The sequence below is a fragment of the Podarcis erhardii genome (assembly GCF_964252035.2).
Source record: "Podarcis erhardii genome assembly, chromosome: 15".
NCBI lineage: Eukaryota > Metazoa > Chordata > Lepidosauria > Squamata > Lacertidae > Podarcis > Podarcis erhardii.
In genome coordinates, this window is record NC_138505.1 from 31226690 (window position 1) to 31251524 (window position 24835).

The following is a 24835-nucleotide window of genomic DNA, read 5'->3' on the forward strand; positions in this document are numbered from 1 at the left end:
GCCGACAAAGGTCCGTATAGTTAAAGCTATGGTTTTCCCAGTAGTGATGTATGGAAGTGAGAGCTGGACCATAAAGAAGGCTGATCGCCGAAGAATTGATGCTTTTGAATTATGGTGCTGGAGGAGACTCTTGAGAGTCCCATGGACTGCAAGAAGGTCAAACCTATCCATTCTTAAGGAAATCAGCCCTGAGTGCTCACCGGAAGGACAGATCCTGAAGCTGAGACTCCAATACTTTGGCCACCTCATGAGAAGAGAAGACTCCCTGGAAAAGACCCTGATGTTGGGAAAGATTGAGGGCACAAGGAGAAGGGGACGACACAGGACAAGATGGTTGGACAGTGTTGTCAAAGCTACCAGCATGAGTTTGACCAAGCTGTGGGAGGCAGTGGAAGACAGGAGGGCCTGGCGTGCTCTGGTCCATGGGGTCACGAAGAGTCAGACACGACTAAATGACTAAACAACAACAACAAAGCTACAGCCCCTGAGGGAGGGAAGTAGCTCAGTGGTAGGGTATCTGCTTGGCATGCAGAAGGGTCCAAGTTCAATCCCCGGCATCTCCAGGTAGGACTGGGAGAGATTCCCTGCCTGAAACCCTCTGAGTGTCCCTGTTTTAGTCCCAGATTTACAGAAGCCATCCCAGTTTCTGGTTTGATACCACAATGTTCCGCTTTTCCTTAGGACAACCCTATTTCCACTGGAGAAATGTTGAAGGGTATGGAGTTATGCGACCCTTGAGCCAAGGAGATAAGTAACTGCACAACCTTTAGAAGACATCTGAAGGCAGCCCTGTATAGGGAAGGTTTTTTTAAAAATGTTTAATGTTTTATTATGTTTTTATATATGTTGGAAGCTGCCCAGATGGATGGGGTATAAAAATTATTGTTGTTGTTGTTGAATAGGATGTCCGTATTTTCACTGGGGAATGTCAGAATTGGCAACACTAAGCTTGATGGGCCCAATGGTCTCAGCGGCGGAGGAAGCTGCTCGGGCGCCTGGGGTGGGGAAGCCGCCCATAGAGTGGCCACACCACGGGGCCTCTGGAGTCTGCCTACCTCCTCCCACTCAGCTGCCCTACAGCTGGGGGGGGGAGGCAGCGGGTGGACTGTTTGGGCAGCACAGAGCCAACATGCGCCCAAGCCACCATGTCTCTCCCAGGAGAGACACATGGCTCTGGCACACTGCAGGCCCTACATTGAGTGCTGCCCGGCATTTTGTCACCCCACCCCACTCCGCGGTGACACCCGGGGTGGACCGCACCCACCGCACCCCACTTCCTCTGCCCCTGAATGGTCTGACTCAATATAAGGCGCAGCTTCCTACATTTCCAAGGTACATGGAAAACACCTCTGAGCTCAGAGCGGATCATTGCAATTCTGGTCCAAAGAACCAGGCTGACTGAGACAACAGGCTATGACGACTCTCTCCCAGGCTAGGAAAGTGCCCCACACCTGCCGTGAAGCAAAGCACAGCAGGTGCTCAAGAGAAGCCCCAAATAGCTTTGCAGCCTACGCCTGTTACGCCGGAGACATTTGTGCAGCCAGAAAAAGGCTTTATGAGGCTCCATGCATACAAACGAGCTCTATTTCGGGGTTGATGCAGTCAGCATTCACCTGCAGCTCCGGAAGTGAGCAGGAAGCACGAGATACAGGCTTAGGTATGGTGGCACTCTAGCCAAGGTGTGCCGCCAAAGGCTGCTGGACCACAACTCCCATCATCCCTCACCATTGGCCAAGCTCACTGGGGCTGGTGGGAGCTGGAGTCCACCAATATCAAGAGAGCACCACCTTTTCTTTAGTCCAAGATTTGGGAACCTTTCCCAGCTCAGGGGCTGCATTTCCTTCTGAGTAACCATTTGGGGGCCGCATTCCAGTGGTTAGAAGGACCAGAAGCAAAAGTGTGCACCACAATGCAAACATTGCTTTTGTACTGTAGGCTACTTTCAAAACAAGTTTGCACAGACTTCTCTTTCAGAGGAATGTAAGCTGAGTGGTTAATGTGCATAACAACCAGTCATTGTGCACATTCACCAGGCCGCATAGAAGCTGTGCACATTATCTTTCCATGAAGAAAGAACTGTTCACATTTCCCATTTCCATGAAGAAAGAACTGTTCACATTTCAATATGCATAATCCTCAACAGGCCCTAATAGCATTTCGCACATTCTCTGGGCAATATGGACATTCTCCAGGGACTATGCATATTGTCTCTAAAGATATATGCCTTTTTTGCTATTTCTTTTCCAGACAGGGTCTAATGGGAGTTGTAGCACATCCTCCAACATGATTCAGCCCAAATATGAGACACCATCTTCCAGATCTGAAATCCTGCATGAGTTCCATGACCCACATGAGATCACAGATCTGGGGGAAAATGTTTCTTGGGGGGCATGGCACCTAAAACCACGCATTTTGGGGCACTGTGTGAGATCGTGGAACTGGAAAAAACACCTTTTTTGTACGAGAACAAAGCACCCAAAATGGCTGCTATACTCACACACAAAATGGGTTGTTCTGTTTTTTTCCCAGGGCACTTGAGATGGTATGTTGTAGTCCTAAACATCCAGAGGGCACCAGGTTGGTGAAAGCTACTATAGATTGTCTAGGAAGACTGGTTTCCACATTCCCCCCTTTAAGGGGGAGATACCAGAGACAACTACTGGGAGGCAGGTGGTGCTGTGGTCTAAACTACTGAGCACTCGGGCTTGCTGATCTGAAGGTCAGCGGTTCAAATCCCCATAACAGAGTGAGCTCCCGTTGCTCTGTCCCAGCTCCTGCCAACCTAGCAGTTTGAAAGCACACCAGTGCAAGTAGATAAATAGGTACCACTGTGGCAGGAAGGTAAACGGCATTTCCATGCGCTCTGGTTTCTGTCATTGCGCCAGAAGGTGTTTAGTCATGCTGGCCACATGACCCAGAAAGCTGTCTGTGGACAAACGCCAGCTCCCTCGGCCTGAAAGCAAGATGAGCGCCACAACCCCACAGTCACCTTTGACTGGACTTAACCATCCAGGGGTCCTTTACCTTTTCTTTTTTTTACCCAGAGACAACTACTCTGTTGTTGCTTATTGCTTAGAAACAGGAAAAGAAAGATTTTATACTTTTTTAAAATATCTAACCTCATAAAACATTTAAAAATAAATATCTCTCACTCTTAAACCCCAGATCCCGGACTGCTCAAAACATGAATAGCTTTTAGCCGTAATGAAAAACTTGTTTTTTCTTTAAACAGAAGTCTACATAAACCAGAGAGCTGTACACAACAGGATCAAAGTGCTTAGGACAAAATGAACTCCATACCTTTATCCTATGGAGGAGCAGCATAAAGCAGTACCCAACCTTTTGATAAAAAACTTTCCAGTCGAAAAACACAACTGTATTGAATTGCAGCAGAATACCATTGAACATTTCTATTTATGAGAACAGAATTGCCCATTAAAGCAGAGCAACAAAGAAATGAAATGAGATTCAAGGATTGGAGAGGGAGGGGAGTAGGAAGGGGCAAAATACGAAGAAACTTTGCAAGGCAGAATTCCAAGGATGAGGACAGGCAAAGTCTAATTTAAAATAAACATTTGTGTAGATGGCAGATCCTTGCCAACTTTGGTGCCAAATCGGAGACATTCAGTGGTAACAATGGGAAGAGCTTAGTAGCGCTGATGTACAAAATTTGATTTGGGTTGTTTTGAGAAGCAAAAGGAACTATTTCCGGAAATCAGAAATAAATGACTGAAAGCTGCTGAAATAAGGACTAAATCCACCTGCACACGAAATGTGATGCAGAGAGCAAGACTCTCTCTCTCTCTCTCTCTCTCTCTCTCTCTCTCTCACTTTTAAGGAAACGAATAAGAACTAGCTTTGCATTAGATTCTCTGCAAGGGCTTAAAAAAAAAAGTCACTATTCAACCACAGTGTCCCTTGTCAAAAGCAGATTGAGCACATTTAATTCAGTATTATGATTTATGAAATTTTTAGACAGGGGGGTTTACAATATGAAAACACAAAAATGCATACCATAATAACAAACAAAACCAATAACCCATCTCCCCACAAGCAGCTTAAAAGGTCATAGATTGTTTAATTAGCCAAAGGCCTGGAAGAAGAGGGATGTTTTTGCCTGGCGCCTGAAGATATGTAATGAAGGCAAAAGGGAAGCCTCCCTGGAGAGAACATTCTACAAGCAGGGAGCCACCACAGAAAAGGCCTGTTCTCGTGTTGCCACCATCCAGACCTCTTGTGGAAGGGGCACACAACAAAGGGCCTTAGAGGATAACCACAGGGTCTGGGTTATATGGGGAGAGGCCTCATGAGTGGGCCAGCCCTGCAAGTGATGGTGTAGAAAGGTGAACATCATTACGCTGGGTCAAGTCACTGGTCCACCCAGCTCAACATTGTCTGAGTGTTTGAGGACTGGGACATTCTCAGGGAAACCAAAATGCTTGTTTACAAAGCTATTGTACTATTGTATGCTTGTGAAACGTGGACCAACTCCTTGAAAGATTCCATCAACGGTGTCTCCGAAAAATATTACACATCACCTGGGAAGACAGGTGAACTAATGCCAGTGTACTAGAAGAAGCAAAGATCACCAATGTTGGATGCCCAATTATTGTCTTCCAAAGCAACTACTCTATTCCGAATTTAAAAATGGAAAGTGCGATGCTGGTGGTCAACAAAAGAGGTTCAAAGACTCTCTCAAGGCAAATATTTAAAAATACAGTGGTGCCCCGCAAGACGAATGCCTCGCAAGACGGAAAACCCGCTAGACGAAAGGGTTTTCCGTTTTGGAGGCGCTTCGCAAAACGAATTTCCCTATGGGCTTGCTTCGCAAGACGAAAATGTCTTGCGAGTTCCTGCGGGGTTTTTTTTCCTCCCCCCCCCCCTTTTCTAAGCCGCTAAGCCGCTTATCTGCTTATCCGCTAAACCGATAAGCCACTAAAAGCCGCTAAAAGCGCTAACCCGCTAAGCCGTCAATGGACTTGCTTCGCAAGACGAAAAAACCGCTAGACGAAGAGACTCGAGGAACAGATTAATTTCGTCTTGCGAGGCACCACTGTATAGTATAAACACCGACAATAGGGAAACACTGACCTGCTAGCGCTCCAATTGGAGAACAGCCTTTACCAAAGGTGTCGTGGGCTTCAAAGACGCTTGAACTCAGGACACAAGGGAGAAACGTGCTAAGAGGAAGGCACACTTGGCAAACCCTCACCGTGATCAGCTCCTGACTGGAAACCTCTGTCCCCACTGTGGAAGGACATGTGGATCCAGAACTGGCCTCCACAGTCACTTACAGACTCACTTTTAAAACTGTGTTTATGGAAGACAATCTTACTCAGCTACGAGGGATCACCAAGGAGAGAAGACGATTACTCTCCAGCAAGGTAGAAGTTCTATCACTGAGCAATAGACAGCCCTTCCCCACGAATGGCAGGGAAAAGTGAAGCTTGAAGTACTTTGGGATGCTAATTTTGCTAGCAAAAAGCTTGTTTTGCCTTGTTCCCATTTCACAGCCACCCAGCAGACTTAGCAGCGAGTTTCCAGTCCTGCTGGAAAAGTCAAGTTTCTGACATTATATCTCAAAGCTCTCAGGCCCGGCCCTTCCATCTCAGCCCATCCCAGCCTTCCATTCACAATGGAGAATCAGCAGCAGCAACACACACCACACATTTCAGGCTGATGATTAGCAGCAAATGGGGAATCCAATTAATTACAGCAAGAATTAATCGGAACACAGGAAGCAGCAAGGACGTCTGTGAATTTAAAAAAGGGTTTTTTATGTAATATCAAAGGAACAGAGCATCACAGGAGGAACAGAGAATGGAATCAAGTGCAGGAATTCAATACCTCTTTTCTGATGTTTCCTGCTTGGCAGGGGGTTGGACTCAATGGCCCTTGTGGTCACTTCCAACTCTATGATTCTATGAAGGCTCTTCTCATAGCTGAATCCTCCTGCTTGATATTAAGCCCAGGGAATTCCTAGCTTGATGAAAACTGTCAAGGAAAAGAAAGACACCTTCAATAACACAACAACGCAAAGGGAATGAATATGTTTACAAAAGTTCCACAATAGAAGATCCTAAGCTTTTAGCATAACTTTCACAGAAAAACAAAACCACAACGCTGCGTGGGAGAGATAGAACAAAGGATTTCTTTCATTGTGCCCATCCTGGATGCTGGGGAGATTTCTCACAGGTTAAGAACCAGTGTGGTCCAGGATAGGGAGCGTCAGGCACAGAGGCCAAATGTTGCCCTCCAGGTCTGTCTATTTGACCCTTTGGACTCTTGGAGGTCACACCTTTCACCAGCCCTGCCTGGTACGTTCCTTGACTATTTATGCCTGCCTAGAAGGTGTCCTTCTGATAATGTTCCTTGCTTACCCAGGAGAGGAGTGTGTGAGCATGTAAACAAACAAGCCATTCTCTCTCTCTCTCTCTCTCTCTCTCTATATATATATATATATATACCGTATTTTTTGCTCTATAAGACTCACTTTTTCCCTCCTGAAAAGGGGAAATGTGTGTGCGTCTTATGGAGTGAATGCAGGCTGCGCAGCTATCCCAGGAGCCAGAACAGCAAGAGGGATTGCTGCTTTTGCTGTGCAGCAATCCCTCTTGCTGTTCTGGCTTCTGGGATTCAGAATATTTTTTTTCTTGTTTTCCTCCTCCATAAACTAGGTGCGTCTTATGGTCTGGTGCGTCTTATAGAGCGAAAAATACGATATATACTAGCCAATGCCAAAATAGACTTCTAAGTTATTTACAAGCATAAAAATCAGTTACACAGGCATTAAAAAATACAGTCGTACCTTGGTTCTGGAACGCCTTATGAGTCGAATGTTTTGGCTCCTGAACGCCACAAACCCGGAAGTGAGTGTTCCAGTTTGTGAACATTCTTTGGAACCCAAATGTCCGGCTCAGCTTCCACAGCTTCTGACTGGATGCAGGAGCTTCCTGCAGCCAATCAGAAGCCACGCCTTAGTTTCCGAATGTTTTGGAAGTCGAACAGACTTCCGGAACGGATTCCGTTCGACTTCTGAGGTACGGCTGTAAACATCTGTCTTTTAAAATTTGCAATGAAACAGGTCCATTAGAACAACACAGCAATTAAAACAGGATGCTCAGGTCAAGAGATTAAGGGAATGCCCATACAAGCAGGTGTGCTTTCAAAAGCTGGCAGAATGCCAATACAGATGTGCTTTCTCTTGTATTTCGGCAGGGAGAGCTTTCCATAACAATAGCGACACCAGTGAAAAAGCCCACCTCCACATCACTGCAAACCGATAATCGCCAGGCCTCGGCAAGGCTGATCCCGGTGGAAATCCAGGGAAATAAAACTAACATAAAACACTTGCAAATCCATCTCAAGTTAGAACACTTCACTCAGTCAATCCACCTTGCCATGTCTGCGATCATTGGCTTGGGTTGCAGAGTCTGGGGTGGTTTCTTAATGAAGAAGCCCAGGCCACAAGCCACCCTTGGGCAATGCCTAATCGAGCTGTAATGAGTGCTTTGCCAGTCAGCACTGAGTGTAACTTCCCCCCTGAACTACTCTAGCTTCCCAGCACATCATCGGAGGGGAGCAGACAAACGAAGTGAAAAAGAGCCTTCTCAGAATTTAAGGGAAAGGTATAATTGACACATATTGCCAATGAAAAGGCTAAACGATCTTGATGCCCTGGCTGAGGAACATGTCCAGCAATCAAACTGTCTCTTCTACTAGGAACCTCTCTGAAATGTCTCCGCATAATTTCCTTCTACAGCAAAGAATGGAGTTCTCTGATGTTGGAACAAGTTTGGAGGGAAATCTCATTAGCCTTCAGATTCACTTAATGTTCCTTTTGATTCCGTTCATCTTTCTGGTCCTTCTACCCATCGCAACAGCCTATGTGCATTCTCAAAATCACTATATAAACACCAACGTTTAATACACTCGTCAGCCTCTGAATCATGGGGGGCATTCTTCCTTTTCTCTCCCCTCTCTTCTCCCTTCTATACACACAACCTTTGCTTTTGATAACCGCAGTCTTCGTGTTGGTTTCACCAACATCAAAAGGTTTATCGAAAAGGTCCCTAGAAAGGGAATTGTAAGTGGTAATGATGTCATTGCAGCCAAAGGTGGGAAATCAAAGTGATACAGTGGGGACATAGGTGTCCAGGAAGGAGCTGATCATGGTGAGGGTTTGCCAAGCGTGCCTTCCTCTTAGCACGTTTCACCCTTGTGTCTTGAGTTCGAGAATCTTCAAAGCCAATGACACCTTTGGTAAAGGCTGTTCTCCAACTGGAGCACTCGCAGGCCACTGTTTCCCAGTTGTCCGTGTTTATACTACATTTTTTTAGATTTGCCTTGAGAGAGTCTTTAAATATCTTTTGTTGACCACCAGCATTACACTTTCTATTTTTAAGTTCGGAAGGACATGTGGATCCAGAATTGGCCTCCACAATCACCTACAGACCCACTGTTAAAACTGTGTTTATGGAAGACAATTTTACTATGTGGGGCTACCTTTGAAGGTGACCCAGAAACTACAACTAATCCAGAATGCGGCAGCTAGACTGATGACAGGGAGTGGCCGCCGAGACCACATAACACCGGTCTTGAAAGACCTACATTGGCTCCCAGTACGTTTCTGAGCACAATTCAAAGTGTTGGTGCTGACCTTTAAAGCCCTATACGGCCTTGGTCCAGTATATCTGAAGGAGCATCTCCATCCCCATCATTCTACCCGGCCACTGAGGTCCAGCGCCGAGGGCCTTCTGGTGATTCCCTCGCTGCGAGAAGTGAAGTTAGAAGGAACCAAGCAGGGGGCCTTCTCGGTAGTGGCACCCACCCTGTGGAATGGCCTCCCACCAGATGTCAAAGAGAATAAGAACTACCAGATTTTTAGAAGACATCTGAAGCCAGCCCTCTTTAGGCTTGGGCCTGGGGGCGGGCCCCATACTCCACCTCAGCATATAAGGCTCTAAGGAGGCCTTGGGACATTGCTGCTGCCGCTTTGCCTTGAGTTTGTGGGGAGGACTCTTCCCCCTGCAAGCCCACTCCACCAGGCCAGGGGGCGGAGCCCACATTCACCACCACCACAACTTTAAGGGCACTGGTGCTGCTGCAGCAAATGTTAAAAATGTTTTTATATATTTTAAAGTGTTTTAAAAGTGTTTTTACTTTTTATTTTGTTGTACCACCATAAACGGTGGTTTTTATTCATGTATTTTTATTTTGTTTTGTTATTTTGGGTTGGGGTGGGATGGTTGTTGAGTGGGGTGGGGATTGGTTTTGTTTTGGTGTAATTGTTGTTGTTTTTTGTTTGTTTGTTTTGCTTTTATATTTTGTAAATGGAGGCGAGTATGAGGCTTGGGATTCCTACCGTGGAGGGGTGAGGGAGGTATGGCGGTGGGGGCAGATGTCATAGGCGAAGGGGATCGAGATACGGATATGCTCATACCCCTTCCAATCTGCGCCCCATCCTGAGAGACGAGGGTAGGGTGAGCAAGGATTACTCACCTCTGTCACTGGTGTTGTGCAATGCCAGGTCTATAGGCAACAAAACCGCCACCCTGCGAGATTTCTTCACCTCGCAGGGGGTCAACCTGGCTTGTGTGACGGAGACCTGGGTGTGCGAAGGGGAAACTGTCACTTTACGAGAGATGGCGCCCCCGGGTTTCTCTGTCCTGCACCAGTCGCGGACTGTGGGGCAGGGGGGGAGGGGTGGCATTTTTAATCCGGGAAGATTGTTCTTTCAGGGCTCTACCATCACCATCGATCCCAGCATTGGATGTGTTGGCCTAGTGTGGGGCTCCGAGGTGAGCTTGGCTGTCTGGCTGGTGTACCGGCCACCTAGCGCACCAGCAGCCACCCTGTCAGGCCTCCTGGAGGTGGTGGCCGGCTGGGCCTTGGAGTTCCCTAACCTATTGGTATTGGGGGACTTCAACATCCATGCTGATGCCACTCCCTCCTCACAGGCTCTGGACCTGGTGTCTTCCATGGTGACACTAGGGCTCTCCCAGTTTGTTTCGGGCCCCACACATCAAGCAGGCCACACACTGGATTTGATCTTTGGCGTCGGTATAGATGTGATAATGTTTCCTTCGATGAAGGTGCCATGGTCTGATCACTACGCTCTGAAAGCCAGGATTGATGTTCCACCGCCACCCTGCTTAGGTGGCGAGCCGATTTGGGCTCGCCCGCAGAAGCTGATGGACCCTGATAGATTCCGTCAAGCCTTGCGGGACCTTGCTCCCCCTGGCGACTCATTGACTGAGCTTGTTGAGGGCTGGAATACCCAGCTCCTGACAGCCATCAATGAGATCGCACCTAAGCGCCCTCTGCGACCCCGCAGAAACCGGGCTCCCTGGTTTACCGAGGAGCTCCGGAAAATGAAGCGGGACCTCAGACGGCTAGAGCGAGTATGGCAGGGTGCCCGTGACGGAGCTTCAAGAACATCTTATAGGGTTTTTATGAAAACCTACGAGATGGCAGTGAAGGCCGCTAAGAAGTCCTACTTCTCGGCCTCCATTGCATCCGCTAGCTCTCGCCCAGCGCAATTATTTAGTATAATTCGGTCTTTAACGTCCCTTGAAGGACAGCCAAATTTAAACAACAATTTGACACATAGCTGTGAGGCATTTGCGAGCTTTTTTGCGGAGAAGGTCCTGTTGCTCCGCCATGACCTCCCTGCCAATTTGGATACAATAAAGGAACTGGAGGCCCCTCGACTGTCCTCAGGTCCAGTATTGGGCCACTTTGACCGGATATCCCTAGCTGATGTGGACAGACTCCTCCGAGCTGGAAAGCCCACCACTTGTCATCTCGACCCGTGCCTGTCTTGGCTGATTAGAGCGTGTCCAGACGAGGTGCGGGCCCCCCTGGGGGATATCATCATTTTGTCCCTTGGCACCGGGATATTCCCAGGGGAACTGAAGGAGGCAGTGGTGCACCCGCTCTTAAAGAAAACATCATTAGATCCCTTAGATCTATCCAATTACCGCCCGGTCTCGAATCTTCCATTCCTGGGTAAGGTGATTGAGAGAGCAGTTGCTGAATAGCTTAGTAGGTTTCTGGATGAAACATCGGCTCTGGATCCATTCCAGTCCGGCTTCCGCGCTGGTCATGGGACCGAGACGGCTCTGGTCGCCCTAACGGATTATCTCTGCAGGCAGCTGGATCGAGGCGGGTCAGGGCTGCTGATTCTTCTAGACCTGTCAGCAGCCTTCGACATGGTCGATCACGAACTCCTGGACTTGCCGACGTGGGGATCCAGGGCACAGTCCTTCAATGGCTGCGCTCGTTTCTCTCTGGTCGGGGACAGAGGGTGGCGCTTGGGGGGGAATTGTCATCGCGCCCCAGGGTGCAATACTCTCCCCGATGCTTTTTAACATCTTTATGCGCCCCCTCACCCAGCTTGTCCGGAGTTTTGGGCTGGGCTGCCATCAGTATGCTGATGACACCCAACTCTATCTGTTGATGGATGGCCATCCTAACTCGGCCCCAGACACACTGATCAGATGCTTGGAAGCTGTGGCTGGATGGTTACGTGGGAGCCGGTTGAAGTTAAATCCCTCGAAGACAGAGGTTCTCTGGCTGGGACGGGACGATATGGGACTGAGGGGGCAACTCCCATCTCTTGCGGGGGTACAATTAGTGCCAGCACCGTCCGTTAAGAGTTTGGGTGTCACCTTCGATACCTCCCTCTCCATGGAGACGCAGACTGCAGCTATAACAAAGGCGGCATTTTTTCATCTCCGCCAAGCTAAGCAGTTGGCTCCTTACCTCTCTCGCCCTGACCTAGCCACTGTGATCCACGCGACGGTCACCTCCAGACTGGATTATTGTAACTCGCTCTACGTGGGACTGCCCTTGAGACTGACCCAGAAACTCCAGCGGGTGCAGAATGCCGCGGCGAGACTCCTTACTGCTGCGAGATCACATTCATCCGGTGCTATACCAGCTGCACTGGCTCCCGGTGGAGTACAGGATCAGGTTTAAGGTGCTGGTGCTGGTTTTAACCTTCAAAGCCCTATACGCCTAGGACCCTCATACCTACGGGACCGCCTCTCCTGGTATGCCCCACAGAGGAACTTACGGTCTTGAAATAAAAACATCTTGAAGGTCCCAGGCCACCGAGAGATTAGGCTGGCCTCAACTAGAGCCAGGGCTTTCTTGGCTGCGGCTCCAACCTGGTGGAACGCTCTGACACAAGAGACAAGGGCCCTGCAGGACTTGACATCTTTCCGCAGGGCCTGCAAGACAGAGCTGTTCCACCAGGCCTTTGGTCAGGGCGCAGCCTGACTCCCTCCTTTGGCAATCTTTACAGAACTTTAGTTTATGGTTGCATCAATTTTGATTTTAATTAATTTTTATAATGTTTTTAGAATGTTGCACTATTTTAGTGTTGTTAGCCGCCCTGAGCCCGGCTTCGGCTGGGGAGGGCAGGATATAAATAATTTATTATTATTATTATTATTATTATTATTTTTATTATTATTATTATTATTATTAATGTTTGATACATTACTGTATTTTACTATTGTGTTGGAAGCCGCCCAGAGTGGCTGGGGAGGCCCAGCCAGATGGGCAGGCTATAAATAATCAATTATTATTATTATTATTATTATTATTATTATTATTATTATTATTATTTGGCTATGAGTGATCGCCAAAGAAAGAAGATCGAAATGGCAGAAGAAAAGATAAAGGGATGCTAAAGTCTTTGGAAACCGAGCCATATTAGAGATGATGGAGGGAGTTGGGTTTGTTTAGCCTTGAGAAGAGAAGGCTGAGAATGGCCCATCTACTTCAGCACCCTCTGTTTTCACAGTTGCCCACCAGATGCCTGTGGTAAACATGCAAGCAGAACCTGAGCACAAGAAGCACTTTCCCCTTCTGCGGTTTCCAACAACTGGTATTCAGACGCATCACCGCCTCCAACTGTGGAAGCAGAGCATGGCCACCATCGCTAGTAGACACTGATAGCCTTCTCTCTTAACATTAGAAGTCAGTGACATCCCTTATAGCAAGGAATTGGAAAAATGAAACGCTCTCAGAGATTACAGATTGGCAGATACTCATGTTAGAATATCTACAATTAGCAGAACTGACGGGATCAGTTAGAGGAATATCGAAACAAAAAACAAGTAGAGAATGGATAATATTGAAGAATTATGTAAAACGTTATTGTACAAATAACTCCATGTTAGCAGAAATTGAGTGATATTTGTAAAGAAAAAGATCAAAGGAATGTATACAAAGCAGAAAGAAATGATAATATATAATGGAAACCTGTGTAAAAAAGAATGTTATAATTATTATTATTATTATTATTATTATTATTATTATTATTATTATTTATTTATACCCTGCCCTCCCCAGCCAAGGCCGGGCTCAGAGCGGCTTACAAACAATAATAAAAACAAGATGAATGATTACAACTTAAAAACAAAAATAAAATACAACATTAAAATAATGGAACATTAAAATATTAAAATATAACATTAAAATATAGCAAACAGTATAATGAGAAGGGTGGGAAGGGTTGTGTTGACGAGTACTTTTACTATGTAAAAGTCTTTTTTAATTCTTGTCTTTTTTAATTCTTTGTTACTTCTTTATTTTTAATTTTTTTCTTTCTTTATAAATTTTCTATTTTATATAATTTTCTTTTTTCTAACTGTTAAGAGATAGTACATAATGTTTGCATAGACATGCAATTTTTTAATCAATAAATAATATTAAAATGGGGAAAAATGAAAAAAGAAGAAGAAGTCAGTGACATCCAATGAAGCTGTATGTTGGAGGATTTAGGACAGACCCCCCCCCCCCAAAAAGTATATTTCCAACAGTGTTAAAAGGTGTAAGAGTTAAATTATAAAATTCACCACCTTGCAAGGTGCACTGATGCTCACCAAATTGAATGGCTTTAAGATAGGATTAGACAGATTCACAAAGGAGAAGGCTAGCCAAACTGGGTGGGGGTAGGCAATGCTGCTGAGGACAAAATTCAAGATGGCCCTAAAGGGATTGGAGAACTGGGCAAAAACTAACAAAAAGAATTTCAACAGGGTCAAAGGTAAGGTTCTACACTTAGACAGGAAGAACCAGCTGCACAAATGGAAGCTGGGGGGACACCTGGCTTGTCAGTAGTACATGGGAGAAGGATCTAGGGGTCTTAGTAGACCACGAGCTGAACATGAGTCAATAGTGTGATACAGCATTAATATCTAGTGTTGTAGTAGGCTGCACCAACAGAAGTCTAGTCTCCCAATCAAAGGAAGTCATAGAATTGCTCGATTCTGCCTTCCTCAGGCCACACCAAGAGTAGTGTGTCCAGGTCTGGGTGTCACAGTTCAAGTAGGATATTGCCGAGCTGGAATGTGTGCAGAGGAGGGCAACCAAGCTGAACAAGGATCCGGAAACCAAACCTTATGAGGAATGGTTGAGGGAAGTGTGTATGTTTAGCCTGGAAAAGAGGAGACTAAGAGGAGTTAGGCCAGCCATCTTCAAATATCTAAAGGGCTGTCACATGGAAGATAGAGCAAGTTTGTTTTCTGCTCCTCCAAAACGTATAGATTCAAGAAAGGAGATTCAGACTAAACATCAGGAAGAACGTCTACTGTTTGGCAGTGGAACAAACTCGAATGAGAAGTGACGGACTCTCCTTCCTTGGAGGTTTTTAAGCAGAAGTTGGGTGGCCATCTGTCATGTATGATTTGGTTGAGATTCCCACATTGCATGAAGCTGATTATACTGTGCCCTTTTCTTTTCCATTCCTGGCTGCTGTCCATTTTGATGACCTGAACCAGAGCAAAATAGAAAAGGGGAGGAGATGCTGTGTGCCTAACATGTAATAAAACCCAAACTGTTGTTGTTTAGTCATTTAGTGGTGTCTGACTCTTCGTGACCCCCTGGACCAGAGCATGCCAGGCACTCCTGTCTTCCACGACCTCCTGCAGTTTGGTCAAACTCATGTTTCTATCTTTGAGAACACTGTCCAACCATCTCGTCCTCTGTTGTCCCCTTCTCCTTGTGCCCTCCATCTTTCCCAACATCAGGGTCTTTTCCAGGGAGTCTTCTCTTCTCATGAGGTAGCCAAAGTATTGGAGCCTCAGCTTCAGGATCTGTCCTTCCAGTGAGCACTCAGGGCTGATTTCCTTAAGAATGGATAGGTTTGATCTTCTTGCAGTCCATGGGACTCTCAAGAGTCTCCTCCAGCACCATAATTCAAAAGCATCAATTCTTCGGCAATCAGCCTTCTTTATGGTCCAGCTCTCACTTCCATACATCACTACTTGGAAAACCATGGCTTCAACTATATGGACCTTTGTTGGCAAGGTGATGTCTTCATTGTAAAACATAGCTCTCTTTCCAATGATATACTTTTATCAGGGGTTTTAATCAAATATCTTACAGCTCTCAGATGAAAGGTGAATGTGAAAAAAGGATTGGGGGAAAAAAGTGTAATGGCTTTTCTAATTGCTTGTTCTCTGTCACTTGTAACTAATTACCCTAATCATACTCCTGTATAGTTTCTGGGGCTCTTTCTTTTGTAACACTCAGGCAACTGAAGCATACCTTCAAGCATTAAGAGAAATGAAAAGGAGAGGCACAATTAAGCCATCCTTGGTGACAACCATCTCTAGCAATGAATGTGAAGAAATATTTTCTGGCAATAAAATTTTGCTGGATCAAAATCACTCAAACAGCCAAAATTCATGAGAAAAGAAGGCCCCCATCTTGTGCAGAACATGACATATGTCATGTAGACCACAACTAGCAGACTTTTAGAAGACATCTGAAGGCAGCCCTGTTTAGGGAAGCTTTTAATGTTTGATGCATTACTGTATTTTAATATTTTGTTGGAAGCCGCCCAGAGTGGCTGGGGAAGCTCAGCGAGATGGGCTGGGTATAAATAAATTATTATTATTATTATTATTATTATTATTATTATTATTATTATTACTATCCATAGTGGCCAACCAGATGCTTTTGCCTCTGCTTGTGATAGCTACAAAGACCCAATACTCTGCTCAAATTCTTCATCGTTCAAAAGAGAGGATTTGGCCACAGTTATCCATAACTTTGGGGAAATCTAGGGTTGACTCCTATGCTGTGTTGTACAAGCTACTGCTTTTGAAGACTGTTTCAACACTACACCTAGTTCAAAATACAGCCACCCGGTGGTTGCCTGGGGGTCGATTGATGGAAACATATCTTGTTGGGATGGTAATAACTCCCCTGGCTTCCAGCCCATTTCCAAGCACAAGTCAAAGTGCTGGTGCCCCAGACAAACCGCAAGCCGTAGCAATGGTTTGTTTTTGGTTTATTGCTCATGGTTTGCCCGCGGGAAACCAGATGTAATGATAAGCCAAATTGTGGTTTAGCTCTGGGTAGAACAGCAGCAGAAGGGCTAGAGGAGGCCGAAAGTCACCATCAGTTTTGTTGCGAGTGCCAGCAGGCTTGGACATTCATGGCTAACCATAGTTTGACATTACATACATAGTTTGTTCATTACATATGAACAGAAGAAGAAGAAGAAGAGTTTGGATTTGATATCCTTTATCACTACTCGAAAGAGTCTCAAAGCGGCTAACATTCTCCCATTCTACGCCAGTGTGGTGTAGTGGTTAAGAGCGGTAGTCTTGTAATCTGGGGGACCGGGTTCGTGTCTCCGCTCCTCCACATGCAGCTGCTGGGTGACCTTGGGCCAGTCACACTTCTCTGAAGTCTCTCAGCCCCACTCACCTCACAGAGTGTTTGTTGTGGGGGACGAAGGGAAAGGAGAATGTTAGCCGCTTTGAGACTCCTTTGGGTAGTGATAAAGTGGGATATCAAATCCAAGCTCCTCCTCTTCTTCTTCTTTTTTCCCTTCCTCCCCCACAACAAACACTCTGCGAGGTGAGTGGGGCTGAGAGACTTCAGAGAAGTGAGACTAGCCCAAGGTCACCCAGCAGCTGCATGTGCAGGAGCGGAGACACGAACCCGGTTCCCCAGATTACGAGTCCACTGCTCTCAACCACTACACCACAGTGGCTCTCAACAGGGATGATATGAATTGCAGTTGGCAGCATCTGGAGGGCCAAAGGTTCACCACCCTTGCTGGTTTCCTGCTCATAGGGATATGGGAAATGCCCAATTTTCCTTTTCTTATGCATGTCCATCCAAAGGAGTTACCTTGAGCTGTTTCTGCACTTATGGAGAACAGACTATAATAGTTTAACTAGCATATTTCACTACCAAGCAAAAACTACCTGGATGTGGGTCATAGCATGCTTCACTCCTGCAGAGTTCTGAATCAAGCCCAACTGGCTAATTATCTCCTCCCTCACACATAAACACAAATCAGGAGTATCCCCTTAGAAGAGGCAATGAATGAAATTAAAAATAAAATACTTTTCTTCGGAGGAAGAAGTTAAGAGGAGGGTCACCTGCCCATCTGACTCCCACATCTAGACATCTCTCAACACTCATTAAATGCCTCCATCAAAGGCTGCAATAAATATCAGAAGCCTATAGAAAACTGGAATACTGTATGTAGTTTTCCATTATTTTCTTTTCCTCTGCCAGGTAACAGCTACAGTATGTAATCATTCCCTTTGCAACTTTTCCCTGTTTACAGAAACTCAGAAAATTGCAATGCATAAAAGACATCAGTGAAATTAAACATATGATTTCATTAGAGAGATAGTGAGAGAGCTGTGTAATTGTTGGCTATATTGTTATATATTAAAAACCTAACAGGAAGATTTTTAAATGGAAAAATTGCAATGTATGAAATTACTGGTATACATAATGTCATTGAGAAGACATGGAAACAATTTCTTTGCTATTGGTACTGTGATTTCTCAGATCAGTATGATCCTAAATACTTTTTATCTTTTAAATAGAGCTTTTAGTGTTTGTCATAAGTACAATTTTTCTTCTTTGTATTGCAGATGTAATGCACTACGAATACAAAAAGAAAAGAAAAAGTCTATTTGCTTTGGGCCTACTTCGTAAGAAGCCGGAGCCACACACAGAGAGAATTAGATTAGCTATCCCCTAAAAACACTTTATTGATCCAGAAAACACACACACGCAGGACAATACATTGCATAGAAACATATTCAAAAGACTATCCGGACAATGGAATGCAGCCAGGAACTAAATGAGTGTTATAATGGATACAGAATAAGTGGCACTTGCATTCTTCATAGATCAGTTATTCACACCCACTGAAAAATACTAGTGAAGATTCCACATCTATATTTCCTGCCTCGAAACTGTGCTTACTTTAAGAGAGGATTGGACAAATCTGCAAAAGATAAGCTAATCAATGGTTACTAGCCACATAAATTACCTCTCTCCTATAGTATATTTTCCTAAGGCTGTCGTCACGCTGCAGTTTGTACAGCCACCTGCCAACACATGGCGCTGTGAACTGCAGTGCAATGACAGCCTTGTGAAAGCTTCTAGACCATGGGTAGGCAAATTAAGGCCCGGGGGCCGGATCCAGCCCAATCACCTTCTCAATCCGGCCCGCAGACAGTCCGGAAATCAGTGTGTTTTTACATGAGTAGAATGTGTCCTTTTATTTAAAATGCATCTCTGGGTTATTTGTGGGGCATAGGAATTCATTCATTTTTATTTTTAATTTCAAAATATAGTCCGTCCACCCCCCACAAGGTCTGAGGGACAGTGGACCTGCACCCTGCTGAAAAAGTTTGCTGACCCCTGTTCTAGACCATCGCAGCAGCAGAGGTGGGAGGCAATGTGTGGCTTCCCTGGTCTCTCATGGGTTGAAGAACTCAGAATCAAGTTATGGCTTCTGCCACAAGCTTTAATGCTCAAGTCGGTATGGTACATGTGAATGGCCAAGCAAGCTAAGATGTTGAGTCAATGAGTGACACCTCCCCTACACCTTGCTCTTGAGGAGGGGCAGGCACAATGTTTAGACTATAAGATAATCACCTGAAACAAGGGCCAGTGGCATAGCTTTCCTTTTCTGATATGCCCACCAGAAGAAGTCACCTTGCCCATCTGTGCCATGAGGGGCTCTGAACATTGCACAAAGTGCAAAATGTCTACATGGCAGGCGACACGCAACAAGCACGCGAGCTGCTTCCTTGAATGTGCAAAAGTGAAAAACGGCAAAAGTTGCAAGAAGATTCCAACAATTGACTAAAATAGGCTTGCCCTTTTAAAATCTGCTCGTCTAGCAATTATTTTGCTCTGCTCACAGCCTGTGATTATTGAACATGTTAGAACATCTTTGCACATCTTCAGGAGCTAGAGCAAAATGAAACTAGAGCCCCCCTCACGCCCCTATCCTTCTACAGATAGGTAGCCGTGTTGGTCTGCCATAGTCAAAACAAAATAAATAAATTCCTTCCAGTAGCACCTTAAAGACCAACTAAGTTCTTGGTATGAGCTTTCGTGTGCATGCAGACTTCTTCAGATACACTGAAACAGAAGTCACCAGACCCTTCTATATAGTGAGAAGGTGGGGAGGGGTATTACTCAGAAGGGTGGTGGGATTGGGTGATTGGCAGATAGCTGTGATGAGCCTGTTGACGACTCTTAACGACTGCAATAGGTCTTACAGGAAAAAGCAAGGGGTGAGAAGGTGAAAAATGGCTTTGTCATGTATAATGAGATAAGAATCCAATGTCTTTGTTCAGACCAGGTCTCTCCATGGTTTTAAGTTTGGTAATAAGTTGCAATTCAGCAGCTTCTCTTTCCAGTCTATTTCTGAAATTCCTTTGTAATAGAACAGCTACTTTGAGATCTTGTATAGAATGTCCTGGGAGATTGAAGTGTTATAGCCACACTTCAACTGTTGACCAGAGCAAAGTCGGTCATCCTTAATCCTGAAGCCAAACTTCATTGATTTCTCTAACAGCCCCTCCCCAGGATACAGATCCAGACACACACACACATTTTTATTAATTTTTTAACGTATCAATTCCAACAGTCACACAACACAACTTCTCATCTTATACAATATTTTAGACTTCCGTCAACACCTCTGATGATTTTCCATTCTCTATCACTTGTTATGCATTTCTTAATTTCTATATTACATTTAGTTATCCTTAACTAATAATTCTCCTCATAGTCTTTCTTGCAATATTTCAAATAATTCACCTTACAAAACTTCTTGCAACCCTACTAGCGTAATCTGTTCATCACAAATGCTTTTCAAATAGTTCATAAATTTACTCCAGTCTTCTGAGAATCTCTGGTCCCGCAGGTTTCGAATCCTTCCTGTTAATTTATCTAACTCTGCATAGTCCATCAATTTCTTCCTCCATTCTTCTTTCGTCTGTAATTCTTCTTGCTTCCATTTTTATGGCAATAATATTCCTGCTGCTGTCATTGCATATAAGAACAACTTACAATCCTGTCTATTTATGTCATCTCCTACAATGCCAAGTAAAAATTTTCATCTCATTATATATCATTTCCCAGAAGTTTTTCACTGGATCCAGATCCAGGATTTACCACCTCTCCCTCTGCCAAAACTGAGACATCTCAGGGACCTGATGAAGCCTGTCTGAACCTGCTGAAACCCTTCCCAAGATCTCTGCTGTCTAGCTCTTCAGGACCTTTTCCCCCTTCTTCCCGATCCAATTATCCCTTCCAGGACAACTGAACACGGCTCATGAACAACAGCTCAGGGGAGTTGTGGAGGAACAGCCAGGGCAGAGCAGCTCCTTAGCCGCCACCTTGTCCATCTCGCCTACAAAACCGTTTCAAACTCAGAAGTGGAGGATGAGAAGCAGTGGGCAGCAAAGGAGCTGGATGGTTGTGGAGGAGATCCCCCAACCTGTCATGGCTACTCCTCTATGGCTTACTAGAGCCAGCTGCCTGAGTGTATCTCCTTCATCATCATCATCATCAGCAGCAGCAGCACTTTTAATTTGTATACCACCTTTCTATCTTGCAATACTCAAGGTGGTTTACAAGCTGAAGAAACAAATAATGTACACCTTATAGCAATCTAATACAATACAAAAATGTGATAATAAAACAGCTTTAAAATAAGCAATCTACATTGTTAAGGGTATTGGGCGGTTGCTCGAGAGCAATCAGGCAAGATGCCTCACTAGTCTGTTCTAAAGCTTTCTTATTGGTGCTAAAAAAAACCTTTACAATGCAGAGCGCCTCTATTCCATGTCTTGCTCATTCACTGGCAGAATCTGAGAGTGGGCGGTCCTTAAATCTTCCCCAGCAGAGTAGTTTCTTGACGCCCAGTCTGCGCCTCCCCTCTCTGCACGGAAGCCTACTGCACAAGGAAGGCGTGGGTAAAGGGGGACCTCCCTCCTCCCTGCTTTGCTCAGGCAAGGTGTCCTGGCACTGCCTTGCATCCTCTGAGCCCTGCATCTCCTCCCCACTAGAGGTGTAGCTTCCTTCCTCCGCTGAGGAAGTGCTGCTTCCCACGATCTTTGGGGCCTCTCTGTAATCCATCCGCCTTTTCCCCTCTCGCCCCTGAGCCGATGGCAGTTCCCTGACATACATCAAAGAAAGTAACATTCAACAATCATTACAATAGTATAGAATAATAATATCCGCATATAAAAGTTAAACAGAAACCCACTCTTAACAATTACAATAAATAATTTCGAAACTCCGATCTGGTGGAATGCTCTGTCACAAGAGACATGGGCCCTGTGGGACTTGACATCTTTCCGCAGGGCCTGCAAGACAGAGCTGTTCCACCAGGCCTTTCACCAAGGCATAGCCTGACCCCCTCCTCTGGCAATCCTCACAGAACTCTAGCCCAATGGTTGCCATTAATTTGATTTGAACTGATTTTATAATGAATTAATTTTAGAATGTGGCATTATTTTACTGTTGTTGGCCACTCTGAGCCCAGCTTCGGCTGGGGCGGGCGGGATATAAATTAAAAAAAAAAAATTATTATTATTATTATTAAACTACAATCAATGAAACAATGGTAAGCCACATTGCATAAAATAATACAATACAAATTGAGAAGCAGAGACTGGAGGGTGGGGCAAGGCAGGTGGAAGAAGGCCTTGCCTGGTGGAGTCTCTCCCCTCACAGTTCTTCCTCCAGGGAAGATGTCAAGGGTTGAAAGCAGATACACTGTGAATTTGCCTCCAGCAGCAATACCAACGGAGGTTGTTCAGAAGTCGCCAGCCGCTTCTGCCCCCATTGGATCAATTCCCAGAGCATGGCCACCCCACTGACTTCCATCCATCAGATGCCAGTGGTTTGCTGTGTGCTTAAGGAATGAATTATTGCTCAGGATTCCAGACTGGTTCGTAATGAATCGCTTCAAAACGTTAAGCACCATTTTCTAAATTGAACCCCTTCCATAAATGTATGCTTGTAACTGATAATGTACATTTAGCACCCTATGGTGACTGGGGAGGGGGAAGACTGCTGCAAATTAAAAATGATTTTGCTTTTTTAAAAAACGAATAACAATTAGATGCAGTAGATGCAAAAAGTCTAGAAAAATTACCAGAAAGCCAGTGACTCATTCGCTGACTAAGGGAGCTTGCTAGTTTCCTTCACAAGCAAATGCTAAGGATTTTTGTTATCTATAGATTTGTATTATTCCTATTATTATGAAGTGGAATATAAAATCTTGTTCCATTTTATAGATTTGAACTGCAGTCGTACCTTGATTCTTGAACAGAAGGTGTTCTGGGAGTCCGTTCGACTCCCAGAATCATTCGAAAACCAAGGCATGGATTCCAATTGGCTTCGGGAGTGTCCTGCAACCAATCGGAGGCTGCGCCGGACGTTCAGCTTCCGAAAATCATTCGAAAACCAGAAGACTCACTTCCAGGTTTCGATCGTTGTTTGGCAGCCAAGGCGTTTGAGATCCAAGGTATGACTGTAATAATTTCCATATACGTAGAACATAGGAACAGTGAAAGCTACCTGACGGTTTCAGATGGTTGCATCCAGGTAACTCCATATGGATGGGCAATGGCTCTCCAAAGTTTCAGGAAAGGATCTCTTCCTGCCTTACTTGAAGATGGTGGGCATTGAATCCGGTGCCATCTGGAGGCACTGAGATATTGCTCTTTCCCAGTAACGGTACATTTGGCTCTACAAGCAAATGTTGCACTCTCAAGTATCAGGGAGGGGACATCCCTAGCCTTAGAAAAATAAATAACAGCATAAGAAGAGCCTACTGGATCAGGCCAATAGTCCATATGGAGGAGAGGACTATCACAGCCTACTAGGGACCCAACCCTTTTGCCCGCCCCCCAGTATTCAAAAATATCAGGGCCACGCACAATTTCAGTGACTGGCTCGTTCTCATCCTCTTCCTACCGCGGAGGGGAAGGAGGGGGAAAGCAGCCCCTTGGATGGTTGTGGTGGCAGGAGAAGGAAGAGGAGAAGGAACAGCCGCTAGCCATTGAAGCTGCACTGCCACCATGGTTGGGGAGGGGAGACTGGTCTTGTGTTCGAATCCTGTTAGCGGGTTTCCTGCAGGCATTTGGTTGGTCCCCGTGAGTACAAAATGCTGGACTAGATGGGCCATTGGCCTGATCCAGCAACCTCTGATATTCTCAAGAGGTTCTCCAGTATTAATTCACATAAAAGAGAATAAATAAAGACAGTGGCTAGCACACTCCTTATACTTTATATAGAAATATATAGAGATATATTAAAAGGCTACACTTTTGAACCTTACTTCAAGCTATGGCACAGCAGATGTGAGGCACATGCTTTGAGTTTATTTCAACAGAAAGTAATCATTTCAATTAATTTGGGATATCAAAGATACTGTCAGAGGTTTTTGTTGGTTATTTAAGTAGAATCTATGAAAAGCTAGGGCAGATACTAGCTCAGCCTTAAAAGATTTCTTATGAGGAGTGAAGGAAAAGCTGGTGTTAACAAGAGAGAAATCATTCAGTTTCCCACATAAGTTCACGATTCATACTTTAAAAATCCCCATGAAAATTCATCAGCATTTTAGTGCAAATTTCTCCTAAGACACACAATTGTACGCAATTTTGCCTAATAGAAACATTTTGCAAAGTCAACATTTTTCAGTAACAGTCAGTCAGTTTTATTGCACATAGCCAAAGGCTGCCGCACTGTACACAGAATCATTCAAAAATTAAAAGAAAATATACTGGATTAATACAAAAAACTTAAAACATTTTATGTTATCAAGACTTTACCTACTCTAAACAGAGCTATTTGATACAATACATTTATGTGTGTTAGTATTACTAATATTTGTACTTTTGTGCAAACTACCCTAGGATATGCATTTTTGGTACACGTTACTTTGCTAGGGAAAAAATGTCCTTGCAAAATTCAGAGAAATGCAAATTTTGAAGGATGGCTGTGTTTCAGGGTTGCTTTTTGAAAAGTGCAAATTAAGTAAGTTCACCTTTAAATGTAAACTAAATAGAATCTTTCAATTCCAACTGTGCTGCCATCGGAATGGAAACTGAGCGTCAAGCCGCAGCACATCCGAAATTTGTTTTCCAACGAACTCTGCAAATTAACAGCTGTACACAGCCAGGAGATTTGCAAAACCCACTGAGCCCCCATGAATTATACATCGCTGACTGCTTAAAGCTAATGTACCATAATTCTTGTGCGAAGGTGCTGTGGAAAAGCTGAGATCATTACCTTTTGTACGGTTTTCCGATTACAAATAAAAGACACGTAGGAACTGGGGGTGGAAGGGAAACAAGCACTATGCCCATGGAACATTAACGACTTGCTAATAGGCAGGTAGAAATAATTATGTGCAAACCTAAAATTCCTATCTGCCAACAGAAGAGCCTCTCCTTGGAATTTATTTTGCCATGAAACCGATACGAAATCCCATCATTTAATTTTTTAAAAACCTAATACGGGT

General features: G+C 44.8%; 1 long non-coding RNA gene across 1 annotated transcript in view; it reads right to left on the reverse strand.

The window, feature by feature from the left end:
• Window positions 1–5931: 5931 nt before the first annotated feature.
• The window catches only part of LOC309330941, a 249928-nt gene continuing 231024 nt past the window's right edge, over window positions 5932–24835 (reverse strand). Inside the window, exon 3 of the long non-coding RNA XR_014151653.1 lies at window positions 5932–5994. This is a non-coding gene — a long non-coding RNA (uncharacterized lncRNA). The remainder of the gene's footprint in view (window positions 5995–24835) is intronic.